At 37.5% G+C, this 22,254-nt stretch overlaps 1 protein-coding gene across 2 annotated transcripts in view; it reads left to right on the forward strand.

Annotated features, from left to right (window-relative positions):
* LOC144451644 (dynamin-like GTPase OPA1, mitochondrial) overlaps window positions 1–22,254 on the forward strand; it is a 142,371-nt gene that overhangs the window by 23,239 nt on the left and 96,878 nt on the right. The window lies entirely within an intron of this gene.

The raw sequence follows: 22,254 nt of genomic DNA on the forward strand, positions 1-22,254 counted from the left end.
ATGTTCAGATTTGATGATTGCTGTATATCCAATGGTAAAGAATTGCATAGTGTAGGCACACAGTTTGAAAATGTATAGTTACCATCTTGGTCTTGAACTATGTTGGAAGTAGGAGGCTCTTGTTAGCTGGACGAAGGGAATGTGTTGTTTGTGTAACTTTGGAGAAGGTTGCGGATATAGGCTGGAACACAGTCCTCTATCACCGGTCTGGAAACGCCTATTGTTAAAAATGTGAATCGGTGAGCGCCGTGTTCTCATGAGCGAACGGCTATCTGCGAAGCATTTACAGCTGTTTTCCGTAGACCGAGCCAGTTGAATTAAATAAACAATCAAGATCAGTGAGCCTAATCACAAGGTTTCAGGTTGAGTTAGACACCATAAAAATAGCACACACACATCACTTACACCCTGTGGGCTCTTTATTTAGTTAATGATATAAACAGTAACAGCATGCACATAACTACACAAGGTATAATCAATTGAAGTTCAAACAAACTCCATGGTCACCAGCCAGTGAAAGTTGGTAGAATCTGTTGAAGTTTACAACTGATTTGACAAAATAAAGAACGAAAATCATTACATACATATTGTTAGATTACTAGTATTGTTTTCCAACTTTGTCTCAACATTGACAGGCATTGCTGAAGTTACACTAAAACTTAGATGTAATATCACCAGGGTTCACACACTTGATGCATTCGGTTCGAATCAAGCGTTATTGTTGTATCTCTTCCAACAAAGTCATTTTCACGTTGGATTGTAACATGATAGTTTGACTGTGGTTGGAACATTGTTATTGAGAGCTTTATCATGATATTGTGATTGCTGCTTTATCATTCTCAAACACCAAAAGTATAATCACACAGAGTTAGGCAATTGTCTCTCCCATTACTCAGGATACTGTGTTGACTACTTATGTAATAGAGTTAGGCAAGTTTTGTTGATAGTGAAAAGACCACATTCAAAGTTAATGTTTGAAAGGGTGTAGTGAAGTTAGGCATTTTTGATCATCTAGGAATTGTACAAGAAGTGCAATAGTCCTCAGTGTTGGAGCCATTCAGATGTAAATTGAGTGCAGAGTTTAGAATTTTAGAATTATGAACTAAACAACATTAAATCTGAATTTAAAAAAATAATGTTAATTGCCTAACTTAACTACTCAACGTTCAATTGTTTTTATTGCCTGACTTAACAACCCGAAACAAGCCTGGATAATTGGATAAGTACCAGTATTAGTGTATTATATATTACCCTGGTGTACTGTTTTATTGTCTAACTCAACATTATCACAATGTCTTATTGCCTAACTTGACTACACCATGTCACACTTTTAATTGCCTAACTTAACCACAGTATAGTAGCCAACTAACTTTGCAGCGTGGATAATGTATCAATAGTGTTACCACTGTGTACAGGCAATCAAACACAGCCTACAACCAGCAATTAGCATCTACCTTTTAACCACACCACAAGGACAATATATTGGCATGTATCTACTGACTACCTGGAGTTGACCACAAGGACAATATATTGACATGTATCAGACCGACTACCTGGAGTTGTTCATTCAGTCATGTGGCTTTACACAGTTTAAGTCCATTGACCTTCCCTGTGAGCTGTAAAAACCTTTTATTTTGGGTGATCATCTGAAAAATTACTGATGACATCATGACTTTAACATACTAGACAATGGGATGTCTAGCTTAGGTCAATTATTGATCGATTATTGATTGATTATTTATTATGTTGTGTTTATTAATGAGTATATTAATCTGTCAGACTCTAATGTCAGCCAATGCTGAATATACATCAGTTGATTTTACCACAGTGTAAAGGCATCGTCTTGGTTTTACCACAGTGTAAAGGCATCGTCTGGATTTTACCACAGTGTAAAGACATTGTCTTGGTTTTACCACAGTGTAAAGGCATCGTCTTGGTTTTACCACAGTGTAAAGACATCATCTTGGTCCAGTGAACAGCTTGAAGTTATAGCAATTGCTATGGAACTAAGCATTGGTCAAACAAACCATTATGTTTCTATTGCCTGTTGTCATAGAAACTATTTCAATAATTATTTATATGGTTTTGACATTTTTCCGTGATTTTTCATAATCTTTTTTATTATCATTTTGTGTAATTTTGTTGTATCACATTAATTTCATTGAATCAGATGTCAACTATTTTAACTTTCTGCAATGGGGAGTGTTTAAATCTAGTTATTTTTCACATGATGTGACTAGTTCTAGACTAGTTTACCAGTAAGTGTTTTGAATTCAGTATGTGGAGTTTTGTTTTGCCAAACTTCCGCACACTGAAATATTAACTCAGGTTGAAAACAGAAAGAATAATGATATTTGTGAATCACATGAAAGAAAGATAACCTTTGTTATTTACACTGCCCGCAGCTCCTTTCCCAATAACAAGTTGTTTTAGCTCCCTTATATCCGTTCACTCAGTCAGTTCAGCCCGTATGTACTATTCTCAGTTTAAAAAAAGAATTGGTAAACATCAAAAGATGATGGTATTTCTCACAGACCAACCTAATACATCATTCAGTATATATGTCTCAATCATTTCCAGCCAAAATCAATCCCCAAATTTGAAATTTTTTGGAAAAAGTGAGAATTCCCCCCCCCCCCCCAAAAAAAAAATGTCAGTTTCTCCAACATATTTCCCTGCAGCCTTGTAATGTGAGTAATAGATTTATAAGTTGCGTGCTTGAGTGTACCTAATTCTTTACATGTAGTTCACAACACTATTGAATCTTTCACAAGAAGTGTGAAAAATCAGCTTTCAAATGAGCAAATCTTGAAAAGCTTCTTTCATTACTACATGTACACACTTCTAAAAATGAATAGTTAAAATACACATAGGAGTACAGTCATATTTCCTCCATTCCTGTCTGTCAAGAATTTGGCCGAAATTCTATCAAGTAGATTAACTTATGAAATTCACATTGACATCTCAGTGGTTATTAAATTCAGAACGTCACTAGTACTAAAAATAGAACTGCTGTGTGGGAACTTGTCGTTACATACGAAGTTCTAATTGTGCTTGTTGTAAAAAAAAAAAACCTTGAAACATACAAGACAAAGTTCAACAACTTATTTCCAACTGATGAATAATTTATAATGTTCTCCTCAAGATGGGAGGAGTCTAAGACAGATTTGATGTACCCCAATTTACTTAGCCACTCCCCCTGAAAAGTCAAAGGTGGATATGCCCCAAACCAACCTGTATGTCATTTGCATATTTGGATACCAGCATTATACAGCAGTTGAGTTGTACACTTTAAGATAGCAAGATTGAATGAATAATTTCCTGTTACATTTTGTCTAAATAAAAAACTAAAATACCAGCATGCAGACATGGAATACAGACATCAAAATATTGGTGCTGGCATGTATACAGGGGTGAACAAATCCACTTGTCCTGGGTCCGGGACTAGCGATTTTTTTGGGTGGACCACACAAATTTTACCTTGTCTGGTCTGTCGGACCAGTACCTTACTGTTAATAACTATGTTAAAAAGTCGTCTGAATATGCAGATTCATAGGTAAGATTTAATGTTTCACATTAGTGGGACCTGGGACCACTAACTCTTTCAGCAGGACCACTGGATTTTTTAAGGTTCTGGACCACCAGTTCACAAAATGATTTGTTCACCCCTGGTCTGTGTCTAGTTTCAGTATGTTGGAATGGTTTATTTCATTTAGGCAAAATGTAACAAGAAATTGGGATATTGCTATTTCAGTGTAGAATACACAGTTTCTTATTGGTTTCTGCATGGTTACAAACAGTCAGTGGAGGTAATTTGAAACAAGCCCTCAAAAATAATTTTCTATGCACACAATCATAGGCTAATAATATCTGTCTTTCTAAGATAATTATGTATATTCCATTTTGAGATGATATATATACAATTTCATTTTACCCTCGCCCTCAAAATGATAAAACAAAAAATTTGCAAAAAAACATAGCTTTTTGTGTGTGAAGGACCTCAGAAGTAATACAAATACAATTATTGGTTTGTTTGCCTGAGATAATGAAACAAAACAGTTGGCAACAAGGTAGTTTTTTTGTACATGTCAGACATCAAACAGTTGGTAACTTGAAAAGGGTAGTTTTTTTGTACATGTCAGACATCAAACAGTTGGTAGCTTGAAAAGGGTAGTTTTTTGTGTTTATAGAAGCATAAAAGACAAGATAGTGTGAGTTAGCTCTAAACAGCAACAAAGTGCTATTTGCAACACTCTATTGTAACGTTCTAATGGAAGTATCTTGTCATTACGTTGTCACGGCAATCATAGTTTACGGCTGCCTTTCTTCTGTTGTGTATCTTAGAGAGACATAGGATTTATGGGGAAGGAGAAGACAATGTTACTCACTGAGAAACCTTGAAGTGATGAAATAGACAGCTGCATGTCAATTACAGTAACAGTTCTTTTTACTACTTTTCTAGCGTATGTTGCATAAACTGCCACTGTTTTGTTATACAGTTCTAATCAGGTTGATGATCTCTTAATAAATAGAAATGTAATGTTTTGACCTTGGAAAGGTGGCAAACTTGTCTAACTTCAACATGTCAGACATTACCATCTCAATAGTCAGCATTTCTTGCTAGTGTGTGAACCACTAGATCTGGTAATTTAGTTTATGCAGTGTTATGGAACTTTCTGTCGCCCAGTCTTCAATATTTGTCTTTCAGCAGGAAATCTACTGTAGTGTCAGTGAATGTTTTTAAAAATCCATCCCAAAGTCAAGTGGTCCACTGTTCCAAACTTGACAAAACCCACACAAAAACCAACTTCATGAGAATGCAGTGAGAAGTAATCACAAAAGTTAAACATACAAAAAGTAAGCAAAATCTAATTTAGAAAAAGTTCAAGATATTTGTAAAGACTTTAAGCTAAATAATACTGAAAGCCTCTACTCAGACCTTGTCTTAATTCTTTTAATGCGTTCCTGCTTTTGTTTCTCTGGTAATGAAGGAATCAGTTCTGGTATTTTCAACCATTCTCTGCTAATGCTCTCTCTGTTTGTGTTAATTCTCTCTGGGTGAACGGATAATTACAGGTTACACCAACATCTCTGAAACCATATGCACAAAAGAAGTGTGTGTAATAGATTCTCTTTTTTGGTAAAGTGGCACGTATCTCAGACCACTGCAGCACGACATATGTACGTACGTATGTATGTACGTACGTACATACGTACGTACACACACACATACACACACACACACACACACACACACACACACACACACACACACACACACACACACACACACACACACACACACACACACACACACATGCATATATGTAAAGTGGCACGTATCTCAGACCACTGCAGCACGACATACATAAGATTTCGATATCTTGTAAAACTGTACAGACTTCAATATCTGGTGCTATGATTTTTGTTTGGAACCATGTAAAATGACTGGGGAACTCAGATAGATTTTACCTACTTACTACCCTTAACTAAAAACTCTGATAGGGAACCCTGGTAAAATAACTAGGGATATTCACTTTTTAAAATTGAAAATTGTTTGTTTGCAAAACACTGAAAAGAAAAGAGTTTAGCAAATTATTAGAATCCAAATAAATCAGCAAAGAAAAAAGTAGAAAAAAACTTGATTCATGAATTAGTTTCTCACTTTAGAAAGCTTTTTTTCAAGAAGTTTGGTTTGAAAATCCAAATGCAACTTTCTTGTCAATTATCACAACTTAAGTGATGATTTGATATTGACCAACACTCATTACGGCCTTGATTCTATCTCCTTTATCTCCTAGTAGAAAAAATTGCCATTTTGATTTCAAGTTGTCTTTTTCAAGAAAAGCTCTGAGCTGTAGTATCGGCACTGCTCGGCTTCTAATTGTTAATTTGATTCCTTGAAGTACTTTTAAAGTTTAATGATCATCCTGTACCCGTGGGAACATGCTCCACATAGTTTATAATTAATCCTCATTTTACTGCAAACAACCAAATTCTTTGACTAAAATGAAGTTTATTTCTTCATGACTGGTTCCAAATCTTAAAGACATTGTCTCAAGGATGTAAAGAGGATGTCCCTGATCTTAGCATCTACAAAAAAAAACTCTACACATTCCAACAAACAAAGACAATTAGATGACTACAGGCAAGGGGTATCACTCTACTTTTAGAAGAAAAGAATACAAGTTGTTAGCTTCATCAGGTGAGCTCCTTGCACACTTGGTGACACCAGATAGTCAGTGTGCTCTTTACAATTTGCTGCACCACTGACACACTGTGTCACACAGCAATTACTTGTGGCTCGTTAAACATTGATGTTTCCCAAACCATTACTATGTGGTGACCAGTGCACCCTTGACAGTTTGGTGTTCCCCTAGCCATTACTGTGTGGTGACCAGTGCACCCTTGACAGTTTGGTGTTCCCCTAACCATTACTATGTGGTGACCAGTGCACCCTTGACAGTTTGGTGTTCCCCTAACCATTACTATGTGGTGACCAGTGCACCCTTGACAGTTTGGTGTTCCCCTAGCCATTACTATGTGGTGACCAGTGCACCCTTGACATTTTGGTGTTCCCCTAACCATTACTATGTGGTGACCAGTGCACCCTTGACAGTTTGGTGTTCCCCTAACCATTACTATGTGGTGACCAGTGCACCCTTGACAGTTTGGTGTTCCCCTAGCCATTACTATGTGGTGACCAGTGTACCTTTGACAGTTTGGTGTTCCCCTAGCCATTACTATGTGGTGACCAGTGCACCTTTGACAGTTTGGTGTTCCCCTAACCATTACTATGTGGTGACCAGTGCACCCTTGACAGTTTGGTGTTCCCCTAACAATTACTATGTGGTGACCAGTGCACCCTTGACAGTTTGGTGTTCCCCTAGCCATTACTATGTGGTGACCAGTGCACCTTTGAAACTTTGGTGTTCCCCTAGCCATTACTATGTGGTGACCAGTGCACCCTTGACAGTTTGGTGTTCCCCTAACCATTACTATGTGGTGACCAGTGCACCCTTGACAGTTTGGTGTTCCCCTAACCATTACTATGTGGTGACCAGTGCACCCTTGACAGTTTGGTGTTCCCCTAACCATTACTATGTGGTGACCAGTGCACCCTTGACAGTTTGGTGTTCCCCTAACCATTACTATGTGGTGACCAGTGCACCCTTGACAGTTTGGTGTTCCCCTAGCCATTACTGTGTGGTGACCAGTGCACCCTTGACAGTTTGGTGTTCCCCTAACCATTACTATGTGGTGACCAGTGCACCCTTGACAGTTTGGTGTTTCCCTAACCATTACTATGTGGTGACCAGTGCACCTTTGAAACTTTGGTGTTTCCCTAACCATTACTATGTAGTGACCAGTGCACCCTTGACAGTTTGGTGTTCCCCTAGCCATTACTATGTGGTGACCAGTGCACCTTTGACAGTTTGGTGTTCCCCTAACCATTACTATGTGGTGACCAGTGCACCCTTGACAGTTTGGTGTTCCCCTAACAATTACTATGTGGTGACCAGTGCACCCTTGACAGTTTGGTGTTCCCCTAGCCATTACTATGTGGTGACCAGTGCACCTTTGAAACTTTGGTGTTCCCCTAGCCATTACTATGTGGTGACCAGTGCACCCTTGACAGTTTGGTGTTCCCCTAACCATTACTATGTGGTGACCAGTGCACCCTTGACAGTTTGGTGTTCCCCTAACCATTACTATGTGGTGACCAGTGCACCCTTGACAGTTTGGTGTTCCCCTAACCATTACTATGTGGTGACCAGTGCACCCTTGACAGTTTGGTGTTCCCCTAACCATTACTATGTGGTGACCAGTGCACCCTTGACAGTTTGGTGTTCCCCTAGCCATTACTGTGTGGTGACCAGTGCACCCTTGACAGTTTGGTGTTCCCCTAACCATTACTATGTGGTGACCAGTGCACCCTTGACAGTTTGGTGTTTCCCTAACCATTACTATGTGGTGACCAGTGCACCTTTGAAACTTTGGTGTTTCCCTAACCATTACTATGTAGTGACCAGTGCACCCTTGACAGTTTGGTGTTCCCCTAGCCATTACTATGTGGTGACCAGTGCACCCTTGACAGTTTGGTGTTCCCCTAGCCATTACTATGTGGTGACCAGTGCACCCTTGACAGTTTGGTGTTCCCCTCGCCATTACTGTGTGGTGACCAGTGCACCCTTGACAGTTTGGTGTTCCCCTAGCCATTACTATGTGGTGACCAGTGCACCCTTGACAGTTTGGTGTTCCCCTAGCCATTACTATGTGGTGACCAGTGCACCCTTGACAGTTTGGTGTTCCCCTAGCCATTACTGTGTGGTGACCAGTGCACCCTTGACAGTTTGGTGTTCCCCTAGCCATTACTATGTGGTGACCAGTGCACCTTTGAAACTTTGGTGTTCCCCTAGCCATTACTATGTGGTGACCAGTGCACCCTTGACAGTTTGGTGTTCCCCTAACCATTACTATGTGGTGACCAGTGCACCCTTGACAGTTTGGTGTTTCCCTAGCCATTACTATGTGGTGACCAGTGCACCCTTGACAGTTTGGTGTTCCCCTAGCCATTACTGTGTGGTGACCAGTGCACCCTTGACAGTTTGGTGTTCCCCTAGCCATTACTGTGTGGTGACCAGTGCACCCTTGACAGTTTGGTGTTCCCCTAGCCATTACTATGTGGTGACCAGTGCACCCTTGACAGTTTGGTGTTCCCCTAGCCATTACTGTGTGGTGACCAGTGCACCCTTGACAGTTTGGTGTTCCCCTAGCCATTACTATGTGGTGACCAGGGCACCCAGTTTACAGGCAGCAATTTCTTGCATACACCAACATTTGTGCCCCCCCCCCCCCCATCTATAACTATAGACTCACAAGATATAACAGTTTTTATAATGTTTATCTCATTTGGGAAACCTTAGACATATTGCACATGGCTTTTGAATAGAATTGAATTTTATTCCACAAGAACATGAAATATGACATCTCCATGACTGAAACTGTAACAGGTTCTAGCACTAGACTGAAACTGTAACAGGTTCTAGCACTAGACAGAACAAAAGAGTTGAAGATAATACGATCCCCTTCATACTTCCTGATCTAAATGGTTTATTACAGTTTACAGCAAACATTTTCAGTGGTGTCACAAACACAAAACAGTTTCCCTGAAGCCAAGAAAATAAAGAAAGAAAAACAAGATTGAAAAAGTGTCAGTGAAGCCGAAATGTTTACTGCACAGAGGGGGAAGAATCTATCCATTGTGATTCAGGAAATCTGGTGCCTCATGTCTGCTCAGTTTTCCTGCTATCTTTCAGCAAAAGAAAATAGAAAAGCCGCCAGGTTTATTAATTACTGTCCAGTTGCAATAACTGTCCTCCATTTCAATTACTTAAGACAATAGAAGTCTTAATTAATCATTCACAGAACCACTTCAATTATCAGATTTTCTCCTCTTCCTTCGTTCAAAAAAATCTCATTACTACTCGGAGATTATCTCTCTTTCTTTTTCTACTTTTTGTAGAATGTTAACTGAAAAATACAAAAAAAAAAAAAACTACAACAAAACTGACACAAAATGTAGCCATGAAAACCACAGGTAGCAAACTGTCATTATTACGATTTAGATCGCAATTTGCAACACTTTCAAAGTACTTTTGTTTGTGTTGGGAAGACCAAATGGTTGGAATTAGTTTGTTAAATAAACTACTGACTACCAGTAGGTCTTTAGTCTTAAAATTACATCAGGGATGATGCACCTGTCACTCAATGAAGTCATGTGATTTGGTTGATCTGTTCCCAAAGAATGTAAGAGAAGAAACATTTGCAGATGTTTAACTGTTCTATGACAAAAGTATAACTTGTATTGATTGAGTTGGTTTGTCAAGACAGTTTGAGTGTTAGATACAAATGAACATTTCTGGAAGCAAAGATGACGGAAGATGTTCAAATTTTGGAGAAATGAATCCCAATTCTCTTTGATGTCTTATCACATCATTTATACATAGTTGTATAGTAAACAGAGATAAAAACATAAACTTACAGGATGATGAAAACATCATCTTACAGGACGATGAAAACATAATCTTACAGGAAGATAAAAACATAATCTTACAGGTAGATAAAAACATAATCTTACAGGAAGATAAAAACATAATCTTACAGGAAGATAAAAACATAATCTTACAGGTAGATAAAAACATAATCTTACAGGAAGATAAAAACATAATCTTACAGGAAGATAAAAACATAATCTTACAGGTAGATAAAAACATAAACTTACAGGAAGATGAAAACATAAACTTACAGGATGATGAAAACATCATCTTCCAGTTAGAGGTGATAAAACCTACAAGAATACCTTTTTGTTGTCTGATATTTTCTGCTAGTTTTTTTTCACTGATATCAATAATTGTGTAGGAAAGTACAACAATGGTAGTCTGTGCCATTCTGTCTTTTTAACTTTAGCTTTCAGAATAAAAGTGAAATTAACAAGTTCACAATCTCTCCAAATATTTCTGAAACTCACTGTTCTGATTATAAATATTTGAAATAGAGAGGAGTATCGTTGTAAATCACAGGCCTCTCCACAGCCTTCTCTACGGCCTTCTCTTCAGGCCTCTCCACAGCCTTCTCTACGGCCTTCTCTACGGCCTTCTCTATGGCCTTCTCCACAGCCTCTCTACAGCCACTCCACAGCCTTCTCTAGGCCTTCTCTACAGCCTCTCTACGGCCTTCTCTAGGCCTTCTCTACAGCCTCTCTATGGCCTTCTCTAGGCCTTCTCTACAGCCACTCCACAGCCTTCTCTAGGCCTTCTCTACAGCCTCTCTACAGGCCTCTCTACGGCCTTCTCCACGGCCTTCTAAACAGCCTCTCTACGGCCTTCTCCACGGCCTTCTCTACAGGCTTCTCTACGGCCTTCTCTACAGGCCTCTCTACGGCCTTCTCTACAGGCCTCTCTATGGCCTTCTCTACAGGCTCTCTACGGCCTTCTCTTCAGGCTCTCTACGGCCTTCTCTACAGGCTCTCTACGGCCTTCTCTTCAGGCTCTTTATGGCCTTCTCTACAGGCTCTCTACGGCCTTCTCTACAGGCTCTCTACGGCCTTCTCTTCAGGCTCTCTACAGCACCATCCAAAATGTACTTACTCACCATCCGGAGTGTGTTCTCTAGCACCATCCAAAACGTACATACCCACCATTCAGAGTGTGTTCTCTAGCACCATCCAAAATGTACATACCCACCATCCAGAGTGTGTTCTCTAGCACCATCCAAAATGTACATACCCACCATCCACAGTGTGTTCTCTAGCACCATCCAAAATGTACATACCCACCATCCAGAGTGTGTTCTCTAGCACCATCCAAAATGTACATACCCACCATCCACAGTGTGTTCTCTAGCACCATCCAAAATGTACATACCCACCATCCAGAGTGTGTTCTCTAGCACCATCCAAAATGTACATACCCACCATCCACAGTGTGTTCTCTAGCACCATCCAAAACGTGCATACCCACCATTCACAGTGTGTTCTCTAGCTTGTTAGAATGGAGGGGTGATGACAATCCCAATACATCATAAAATGATATTTGCCAGACTCTTTCACTTTCTCAATTAGAATGTTTGTATTAGAGGGGAGGGGGAGGGGGGAGGGAGGGAGGGAGGGAGTATATTTGACAATACCAATCCTTCATAAAATGATGACTTGTGCCAATCACTTGACTTTCAGAGCAAAAGGAAGTTCACAATCTCTCAAAATATTTCTAAAACTTTCAATTTTGTCATTATATTAGAGAAATGTTGAAAAATGAAAATAATACTTCATCTTCATGCAATGATGAGTTGTGTCATTCCATATTTTAGTTCTGTACCGTTTAGAACAACAACAATACAAACAAGTTTGGAATCTCTCCAAATATTTCTGAAACTTTCCCAATTAGAGAAAAGTTGGTGTAGAAACAATAAATGATACTTACAGAAAGGACCTACAGGTTTGTAGGTTTCATCAAAGGAATTTAGATTTACATATAAAAAGGTGTGACGGCAAAGGTAGAGAACCACAAAGACAAACAGTAAGAAAAGAACACCCAGCAGGAACTAATGTTTTATTTAACTTTGACTGCATAAAATGACCACAGTTATAATTTTCCTCACAGTTGTGAACGACACATGTAATGAGACAATTGATAATGAAATCAGTTTTAATGACACCCTTGTTGTTAATTGTCATGTCTTTGCAGATTATTTTACTGAAGTTGAAACCAGATCATTAGCAAGTATGGATGTTACTCTGCAGGTGAAAAACACATCTCATGGTGTGTTCCCGGCCGTGTCTTTCTATTTGACAAAAATGTTGTATTTTTCACCTGTTGTTATCCCTGTAAACATCATATGTTATCACCACTGGTTGCCAAGATGTACTTTTGTGGGTCCTCTTTCCATCACATGATTTTTTTCTTCACTAGTATACCAGGTTCAAGTTCATTGTTCCTATGTACAGTCAATGATTTGAATTTAGCCATGAGTGAGAGTTTAATGGCCACTGAATTGGCTCACCAAATTCAATTCAGTAAATAAATTTCATGGTAGATTGTATGAAACTTTACCAGTTTTACCCCTTTCCTGTTTTCTGATTTTTTTCAATAAACCTTACATCACAAATACAACATAATGTTACAGACTGACACTTTGAGTATGTACAAATTGTTTCATTAGGTGTGTCTGTAACCTGTCAGAAGTCAACCAAGCACACACATCAAAATGTTGGCTTTCTTGTAATATGCAATACTGATCAATAAAAAAAACAACATAGAAGAAAAGGGGGTAAGAAACCATGAAAATTATTCTGTAAAGGAACCCAACTGTTTGTGAATTTCTTTGTTTAATGAATACATGTGGAGATAATAACAGTTCAGAATTTTAGCACATTCACAATAATTATCACTAAATTAAGATTAGGCAAGTGTGAATTTCAGACACTCTGAAGTGCTGCCAAATGAACACAGTGAATGCATCTTTCTGCCTGATGTGGTTTATTGAATGCATCAAGGGGAAGCAGACCACCTACTGGAGATGAAATTTACACATATTGTGTGTATGTCATTCAGATATATATACACTAGCAAGATATGAAAGGTGCAAGTATTGTGTTCCTCTCATTGAAATACAACAAGTATGGAGGTGAAAGCTGAGATAAAAACAATTCTGAGAATAAAATGGAAGTTCCACAAACGGTGAAAACTGAGATAAAGAATTCTGGTAGTAAACAAAAGTTCTAGAAACATTTGATGTTTGTATCAGGAAGACATTTGATTTAGATGAAAGCTGAGATAACAAAAAATTGTGAGGGTTAATGAGAAAGTTTGACAAACACCTGCAAGTTAACTTTCAGTGAAGCAAACAATAGACAGTATTTGCAATTGTATCATAGTTTAATGATGTCTTCAAGCTACTCTCAATCACTGATACAAATCACAACTATAATGAACCATGTATTCACAATTAATAGTAAACCATCCTGCTGTGCCCAGCAAGTAAGTTTCTAACAAACACAGGTGAATACAACCACCTGTGGTTTAACTATTTCAAAATCTATTAGTTAGGATTGTTGTACTTTTCAGGTCCAAACAGGAGGGGTCCTGTGATAGTCTTATTTATAAAACAACTCATTTTCTCAAGTGGAATAGTTTTTTTTCCCCTACTTCCAGTGTTGTTCAAACAAATCAATCCAAAAGATTTTATTTAGAATTCCTGCTTCTTTAAAAGGAAAGACTGTTAAGAAATAAAAGCTTCACATTTGTTGGTAGTTTTCCTGTAATTTAGACCCTTTTTTGTGCAGATTTCCAACATACTCAAACTTTTAGTGTTTTTGTTAAGATTGGGGAACCTCTGGTAAAAGAAAGGGGGAAATGAGTAAAAGGTGCAGAGTTTCCTCAAACAATCTACCTTAATTTTGTTGGGGAACCCTATCAAATAACTAGAGAAGCCTGGTAGATTTAACTGTGTACAGCCCACAAAAACATTGTTTTCTTTCAGTATTTTTTGCTATGTTAACGCCTTATTTAGTTCTTCTACTAACTTTTCCATTTAGGTGCAGGTGCCATATCTACTTCAGTTACTACTGACAACTTTTTTCACTCTTTTTCACATTTTTCGCTATTATTTTGAAGCATTTAAATGAAAGATGGCCATCAAAAGATCAACAGTGTGGAAAGGTTTTTGACACTTTGCAGGAAGTACATGCTCCAAACAAAAGACACTGGGGCCCAAATAGAAACCTCAAAAAGCCACAAGCATCTATAGGTATTCAGCTGTGAACTGACTACTTCACACATACGTGAAAACTGCAATCAATCGTTATTGGCACATTTTGAAAAGATTTTACAATATAGTCGTATGACACCTAGAAATCAAGTGGTGCTTGTTTTTTTGACCAAAAAACTTGTCAATTCTATTCATTTTCTCCTGCTACCACCTGTGGGATAAAAACCCTATATTTCAAATGAATCTACACACAGATATGACCACTACTTAATTGGTCTTAAGAAAGTTTGAAATGTCGAGATTTTCAGACCGACACATTACAAGTTCTTTTCAAATACAGCGTAAATGTACAAGTGTCTGTCTGTCTTTATATTTTCAACTACCATACTTGGGAAGTGCAAATTAGATCAGTTTACCAGTTCTATGTCTCTGTTCAAAGAAGTATCTCGTTTCCATGGTTTCTTCATGGTCTGTTTCAAAACACTAATACCCTACCTTCCATAACATAAAATTTGTAAAAAATTTGTGATAGTCAGAAATACACATTACATGTAAAATGATTGACTTACAAAGTTTACAAAATACAATCATACAGTTTAAAGTTTCTAGTGTCGAGATTTTAATTAGTCTTATAGATGCTAGGTTCTCATCAAAGTCAAGTGTTTGTGTTTTATAAGTTATAACCTGTTTAAGTTGTTTAATGTCTGTGTCCTTCTATCATTTCAGAGTAAAACATGTCTGTGGTCTAAAATACCGAAATACAAATACAACTGTAAATGTTATAAATCTCAGATGTTTAGAAGTGTAGATATTTCCAAGCCAGTACATTTTTGTGGTGTTGTAAACAGATGTTGAAATAACAACTACCCAGCCCTAAAGTGTGAAAATTCTTCCGCTCAACCTATCTCCAAGACATCTAGAAAAACACACTTGAGACTAACACATCCTGTTATGATAGTGCTCACACATGACTTGTTGCCAATAATTCTCTCTTTTTTTGACTTCTTCACATTCTCACTCCATTGTGACTTGGTCATGACGTCCATTAAGCCCCTGCTGAGTTGTGCCATTAGAAATGTATTGTTCCTAAGGGATTGGATAATGACCATTTAGAGGAATTACAATGACAAGACAATGATGTACAATCATCCCATCACTCAAAAAGTCAAAGAATGAGTTTCATCTGTCTAAAAGTCAAGTCAGATTTATAGAGATGAGACTTTTGTGGAAAGAAAACTTCTATTTCTTAACAAGTTTGGTTAACCTGTCAAAAAAAAATACAACATTTTTGTCAAATTTGTGGTGACATTTTTTTTTATTTTTTATTTTTTATTTTTGGGGGGGGGGGGGGTTATGTGCGTCAAATGTGTTTGTTGTGTTTCTTGAAAAGTTCATGGTTGACGGTTATTTTATGTGGTCTCTTCTGGAGAGACAATTCTCGCAAACCAGAGCTGTTATTTCTTCTGCTACAGTTCGAAATAAAAGGGCTCCTTAAGAAGGGTGCTGTAAAACAGGCCGTGAAGAGACACAATGTTTGCCATCAGTGTAATGACAGGGACATGTAATTATTAGATAGTTGAGTTAGGCAAGTTTTAAGACATCATTCTCAAACCATGTATAGTTAGGCAAGTTTTGAACTTACTTTGCAAGTTTTGTTGGCACACTATCAACAAATACAAGCTAATCATTTTGATTTTGACAATCATTTATCTTAAAATCCACCAATCCTCAGAGTTACATGAATATATTGAAACTGTGAGCAACATAACAATACTCCTAAAAGTGAGAAATTGCATCTTTTTTTACATTTTTATATGTAAAATTACACTATCACACACTTGTATCTTGCCAATACAAACATCAAATTTGAATACATCAATTGTCACTGACAGACACTGAGTTAGGCAATGTGTCCACAAACAGTAGAGTTAGGCAAGATTGGAACATGCAAATCAGGAGTGTCAGAGCAGAGATAGGCAACTGTAAGTAATCATTGCAGACTCTTTCATTTATAATGTTGGTATGATCTGGAGTATGTAGAACTACATACTGTTGAAATAGTAAGAAGTTGATAAATTTAGACACAAAGATTCTACTCAAAGTAAAGAATTATTTGAGAGGACGAAATAACAATACTTTATTTCGTGAGTGTAAAAAGTAAGCAAAAACAAAAGATTTAGACAGAAGCTTAACTATCCTTGAAATCGTGGGAAAGGGAAGAATGAACTAGCTGCCAAGCAACCAGTCTAGTCTCCAGTGTATTTTTAAGACATTCTTCAGGGACAAAGACTTTCAGCTGAGTCAGCTGCCTAACTTGACTCATTGCCATCTCTGCCTAACTTGAGACATTGCCATCTCTGCCCATAGACCCTCCTAGACCCTCCACCCAGGAGGGTCTATGCTCTGCCTAACTTGATTCATTGCCATCTCTGCCTAACTTGACTCATTGCCATCTCTGCCTAACTTGACTCATTGCCATCTCTGCCTAACTTGACTCATTGCCATCTCAAGATAAAACTCTTATTTGATTATCACTAAAGCAACAGCAAATTTGTAAAACTAGGATAACCCAAAATCAGCCTTTGAAATGTTTTAAATGTATAACTATCGATGCTGTCTTCTCAGATTTCCATGTGCAATATCATCAAGTTTAAATAAGTTTGTCACATTTGATTGGTCGCAAAGTTGGACCACAACCTCCAATCACATCATTCAATACTTTTAGTATAGTTACATATCCAACTGTCTGCCATGATGTCATAGTCATGTGACTAGAACCTCATTTCCTGTGAGGTCACAAGGTGTTTATGTTCTTCTATTGTTTTTATACAATACATTTTGATAGCAATCTTAGCCCAGGTGATCAAATCACTATGAAATCTGAGACTTCCTGTGTAGATAACTAACTGTTCACTTTATCTGTATTTACTCAGAATCACAAGTTTGTTCAAATATAGTTTGTCATCTAAGAGACAATATTGATCCAGGTTCTTTATTGGTTTGTGGTAGGTCTATAAAAGTAATCTCATCATAGGAAGGAGATTTCATCTTGTTTTATCAATACAGCCATACAAGCATTGGCTACTTCTATAGGGACTAACAAATTGTACAATATGAAATGGTCTGTGCATGGATTTCAATACTTGTTTCCAAGCTTTTGTAGACCAGAGACTTGTCTTGGTTTTACTACTTCAAAGTTCAAGATGTTCTCTACACCAAGCTTGCCATGGTGTTGAAAGCTTCTTGAGATAGTAACACCATAATCTAGTTCCTATACAGTATCGTTACGATTTACACCAGACTAGTAACACTAGACAACTCTCTGACCTAGAGAGCTTCTTGAGATAGTAACACCAAGACAATTAAGTTGCTGAGCTAGAGAGCTTCTTGAGATAGCAACACCAAGACAAATCTCTGTACTAGAGAGCTTCTTGAGATTGTAAGACAATTCTCTGGGCTAGATATCTTCTTGAGATGGTAACACCAAGACAAATCTCTGGGCTAAAGCTCTCTGTTAGAAAATATATCAAATCAAATGAACATTAAGCCTGGAAAAGAAATGCCACATAAGAAGTTCAAATTTAAAACTTTTCAAGTTTCAAATCTGTTAAAAGATATTTCAAAATGAAATAAACTTGCCAAGTCCAATTCATCAACGTTTAGTTAGGATTAATCACAAAGTCAATGTGTATAATCCACTTCAGTGTAAATTTCACAAGACAAGGATGAGAAATAAATTAGTTGTGACCTTTGACCTTAGCAAGAGAGGATGCATAAAGAATGATACAGTCAAGCTTTAGTACATCTAGTCTAGATGCTGTTGAGATCTCCATAACTTTGAGTCACATTACAAGATTCAAAGCCACTAGTCTAGGCTATGTCAAATCAAATAGCCATCATGTCTCTGGTTAGACTGTAAGATACGTCGTGACCTTTCACCCTCACCGGCTAGGGGTTGGCTGATGTGTGAGGGCGTACCCGTCACAGCGTACCTCACAGACTAGTCTCTGGCCTGCATCCCAAAATCTCTGTAAATCACTTTACTTCTTTGTATTTTTTATAAGTTCACCCTGCATTGGCTTCTGGTCATACCCTCCCCTCTACAATTACAAAATTGAAAATTGCTATATCATTACTCGTTAACAAATACAGAAAAAAATTTCCTTTTATGCCATCATTGATTTTTAAAAAAATGTAGATGAAAAGAAAAAGAAAATAATAGGATCAAATTTCCAGGTTCCGCTTTTATTTGTAAAAAAACTGACAATGATATATTGTTGAAACTCGTTTGTAAATGTAGACAAGTTGAATTTGATGATGATTGGTCAGTTATCAATGCAACTAAGCTACTCCCATTATTGTGAACATATTTGATCAATAAAAGAATCCAAATAAAATCCTGTTAAACATTGTAAAGAGAAATTGATGCAATCTTTTAATCAGAGTATGCCAATTTTGATAGGATGGACAATAAGTCATGTGACATCAAGAAATCTGAAGAAAGTGACGAATTTTAAGTCAAAAAGTTTCTATAATTACAGTTATTAGCCTGTCATAAATATATTCATCAAAAAAGGTGAGGAGAGGGGGAAGGGGTGAATGACAGAACTATATATTGTGTCCTTACTTTGATTAATGGTATGACAGTTGTGAATGATAAGATCACATTACACTTGTTATCTCAGCATCCATCTGGAGATTGTCTTTGTATAGTATTTACACACACAGTTTTATCTATAGTCTTTTGTGTGTGAGATCAGATTTCTGTAAAGATGAGATGAGGAAAGGAGAGGAGATCATTTGACATGTTACCCCCTAGGCTAGTAATTGTTCCACCATTGTGTCTTCCCAAACACTAATGTATCATTCATTGTGGTAGCCTGGAATCCATGTGAATGATAGGAGAGTTTTTGAATTCATTGAGATGTTGAAATCAAAATTCAAAGATCCCCTTTGGCCTCAGTGAATTCTAGGCTTCCATTGGAAAGCTGCACTAGCTGAAACTGGAATGTGTTTTAGATATAAATGGCTTACTCATAATATTGTACATTCTGAATTAGTATTGAATCATTCTCTACTAGTAATAGTACGTATATATATTTATATATTGTGCAAGAAATTCAATAAATACATTTTTTGGTCAGCACCTAAAAATCAGTGTCCCAGTGCGATGACAATTTTAACCTGTTACTGTATAATCTGGATGCCAACATGGTCTCTGAGTGGAGGTGTAAATGGTAATAATACTGTATAGGAACTAGACTGGTTACTCTACAGTCTGGATGGCAAAATTTAAAAAAAAAATACTAATACTTGAATTACAACTAGTCTACTGCAGTTTTAGCCTAGGTCAGGACTTAAAGTTCTGAGTAAGTCATGGGTCTATGTTGACTACCTGTTTTATATTACAGTGGTCCACAGTAAAGATATTGCTTGTCCTTATATGTAAACCACTATCAATGTCAGATTCATTTTTATTTGCAGTTTCCTATCAATTTTATCTATTTTGTGATGTTTATATTGTTTCTTGGGGATCTCCACAACTTGTGAATTTGAAGTTCATGTAGCTAGCTTTCTGTATATAACATGCACTCGGCCCATGTATAAGGCGCACTGCACATTCAAAGACTATGAATTTAGAATGAATGGAATTGAAGCCTTGTCAATCTGACTTGACATAATGGATTGCCTCCAATGACATTTTGAAGCCAAATAGCCAAGTCTCTGGGCTACATGAGAACCTGCTCATTTCAGAGCACTTCATTTATTTTTTGTTTATTACTACAGTAACAACACACCAACATAAACGCCATGCTATATTGCATGATTGATACGTTTGCTAATAAATGGCATGGTTGAAAGAATGACCTTTGACCTCAGGTCAGTTATTACTGTCACCTCTTTAAAGTAGTAGGTGTCTGTACTAGTTCAGTGTCCATTTGCGGCAAACACAAAGAAACAGCTACTGTTTGTCTGTAATTTATTTTGTTGTGATGTGTTGTAATATTGTAAGGTGTTTGGATGTTAATGTGTAAATTCACCCATAGAGTAATGTTGTGGGACTTTATACTGGTCTACTGTACAGAAACCCATAGAAAATTAGTGTCTTTTGGTGAGCATTACATTTATGCTATTAAATGTGAGCTAAGAGACTTGGCTAAATTTTGGCTTGACAATGTTGTTCACCAGTGTTTCCAGTTAGATAGCCAAGTCTTTTCGTAGTCAAGATCTCAAGGCTATTCATTTGCTAGAAGCTATCTGTGGCATTGAATCTCTTGATTAAGAGAGAAGGATGGGAATGGGAGGGGGGGGGGGGGGTTGGAGAGATGATTAGACATCCAAGGATATCATTTAAACTAGTGTTCTACCTAATACATGTAACTTGTTTTCTAGACACAATGCAAATTGAGTCATGCTATGATGTCCATACCTGTATGTAACTTGTTTTCTAGATACAATACAAGTCAAGTCATGCTATGATCTGTCCATACCTGTATGTATAGCGTTGTCAAATGTTTTTCAAACAGAAAACCAGGGAGAATAGGAGATTAGCTAGGGTAGATTCTACCTAGTTTTGCTGTAACATTATAACCCCCCTCCCCCCCCCACCCTCATCCGTGAGAAAATTTAAAATACATGTCAAAGGTTACAAATGTGAGGTGAGGATTTTTTCTCCCAGACATAACATAAAATAACAGAAACAAAATTTTTATTTTGATTGGCCTTAATGAAATCACAGTCTAAACATATTTATCTCAGAATCTTCAGATTGTGGTGAAAAGCGTGCAGAAATTGCTGACCAGATAATATGCAAATCAGCGGTGTGAGTTTGAGGGATGGGTACGTGTGAGTGCTAAGTCATCCGGTAATCTGAAGTAGCCACACGACCTTGTCTGGTAGGAGCTATGATCCTTGGTGGCTTTCTTCAACCTGCAGTGATATAGTCTAAATGCTATCCTTCATCAGATCTCAAGATCTCTTAGAGGTGATTGGATACCAAGTTGGCATCCAGACAAACAGTGGTGTTACACACGCCCCTTTTAAACAGTTCTCTAAATCACACAGCAGAGATGATTATAAATCAGTTAGTACTGCCTCCTGAAAGAGAGATTGAAGTAATATGAGTATTGGTGACTCCCTCCTGTCATATTGAAATCTCAAACAAGTGGGTTCTTATACTCTACTCCTTTATCTGTAGTAGTAAGCCCTAAGTGTCTGGGAAAAGTCAATATTAGAAGGACCATATATTATGCAAATTACTACTTTTGACAGATACCTACACTTTGATGAGAGGAATTAGATAAATCTTTCTCTGCAGGTGAGGTTAAAGGTCAAACCATTCACACAGACATTACAAGGCGTATTACACACAGGTGCTATTCTAAACCATATATCAACTGCCACTTTTTTCTAATTCTTGTTCCTGTACCTGTTGATGTTAGTCTGGATGCCAATGTGGTCTCTAAATAAGTGGTGGAGATGTAAACGGTATCGCAACGATACTGTATAGGAACTTGACTAGATGATGTTCTCTATGATTTCTCTCCTCACCACTATTGGTGGATATGATCATAGTTATCGTAACAATACCGTATAGGAACTAGACTAGTTGATGTTCTCTACAATCTCTCTCCTCACCACCATTGGTGGATATGACCATAGTTATCATAACACTTATAGGAAACTAGACTAGTTGATGTTCTCTACAACCTCTATCCTCACCACCATTGGTGGATATGATCGTAGTTATCGTAACACTTATAGGAATCTAGACTACTGTTTTCTATGTGTTATTTTGGAAACTCAAATCCTGTAGCATGTAGACTACCAAACATGTAAAAAGTGACATCACTCAACTGCCACTATAACACCTGTACTGTTTACTAGTCTACATCGTTAGTCTCGATACCAACTGTGGCTTCTAACCACATGTGAGTGAAGGTATAAATCGTAATGATACTGTATAGGAACTAGACTGTGAGTGTG

This window comes from Glandiceps talaboti, chromosome 21 (genome assembly GCF_964340395.1).
Source record: "Glandiceps talaboti chromosome 21, keGlaTala1.1, whole genome shotgun sequence".
NCBI classification, from domain to species: domain Eukaryota; kingdom Metazoa; phylum Hemichordata; class Enteropneusta; family Spengelidae; genus Glandiceps; species Glandiceps talaboti.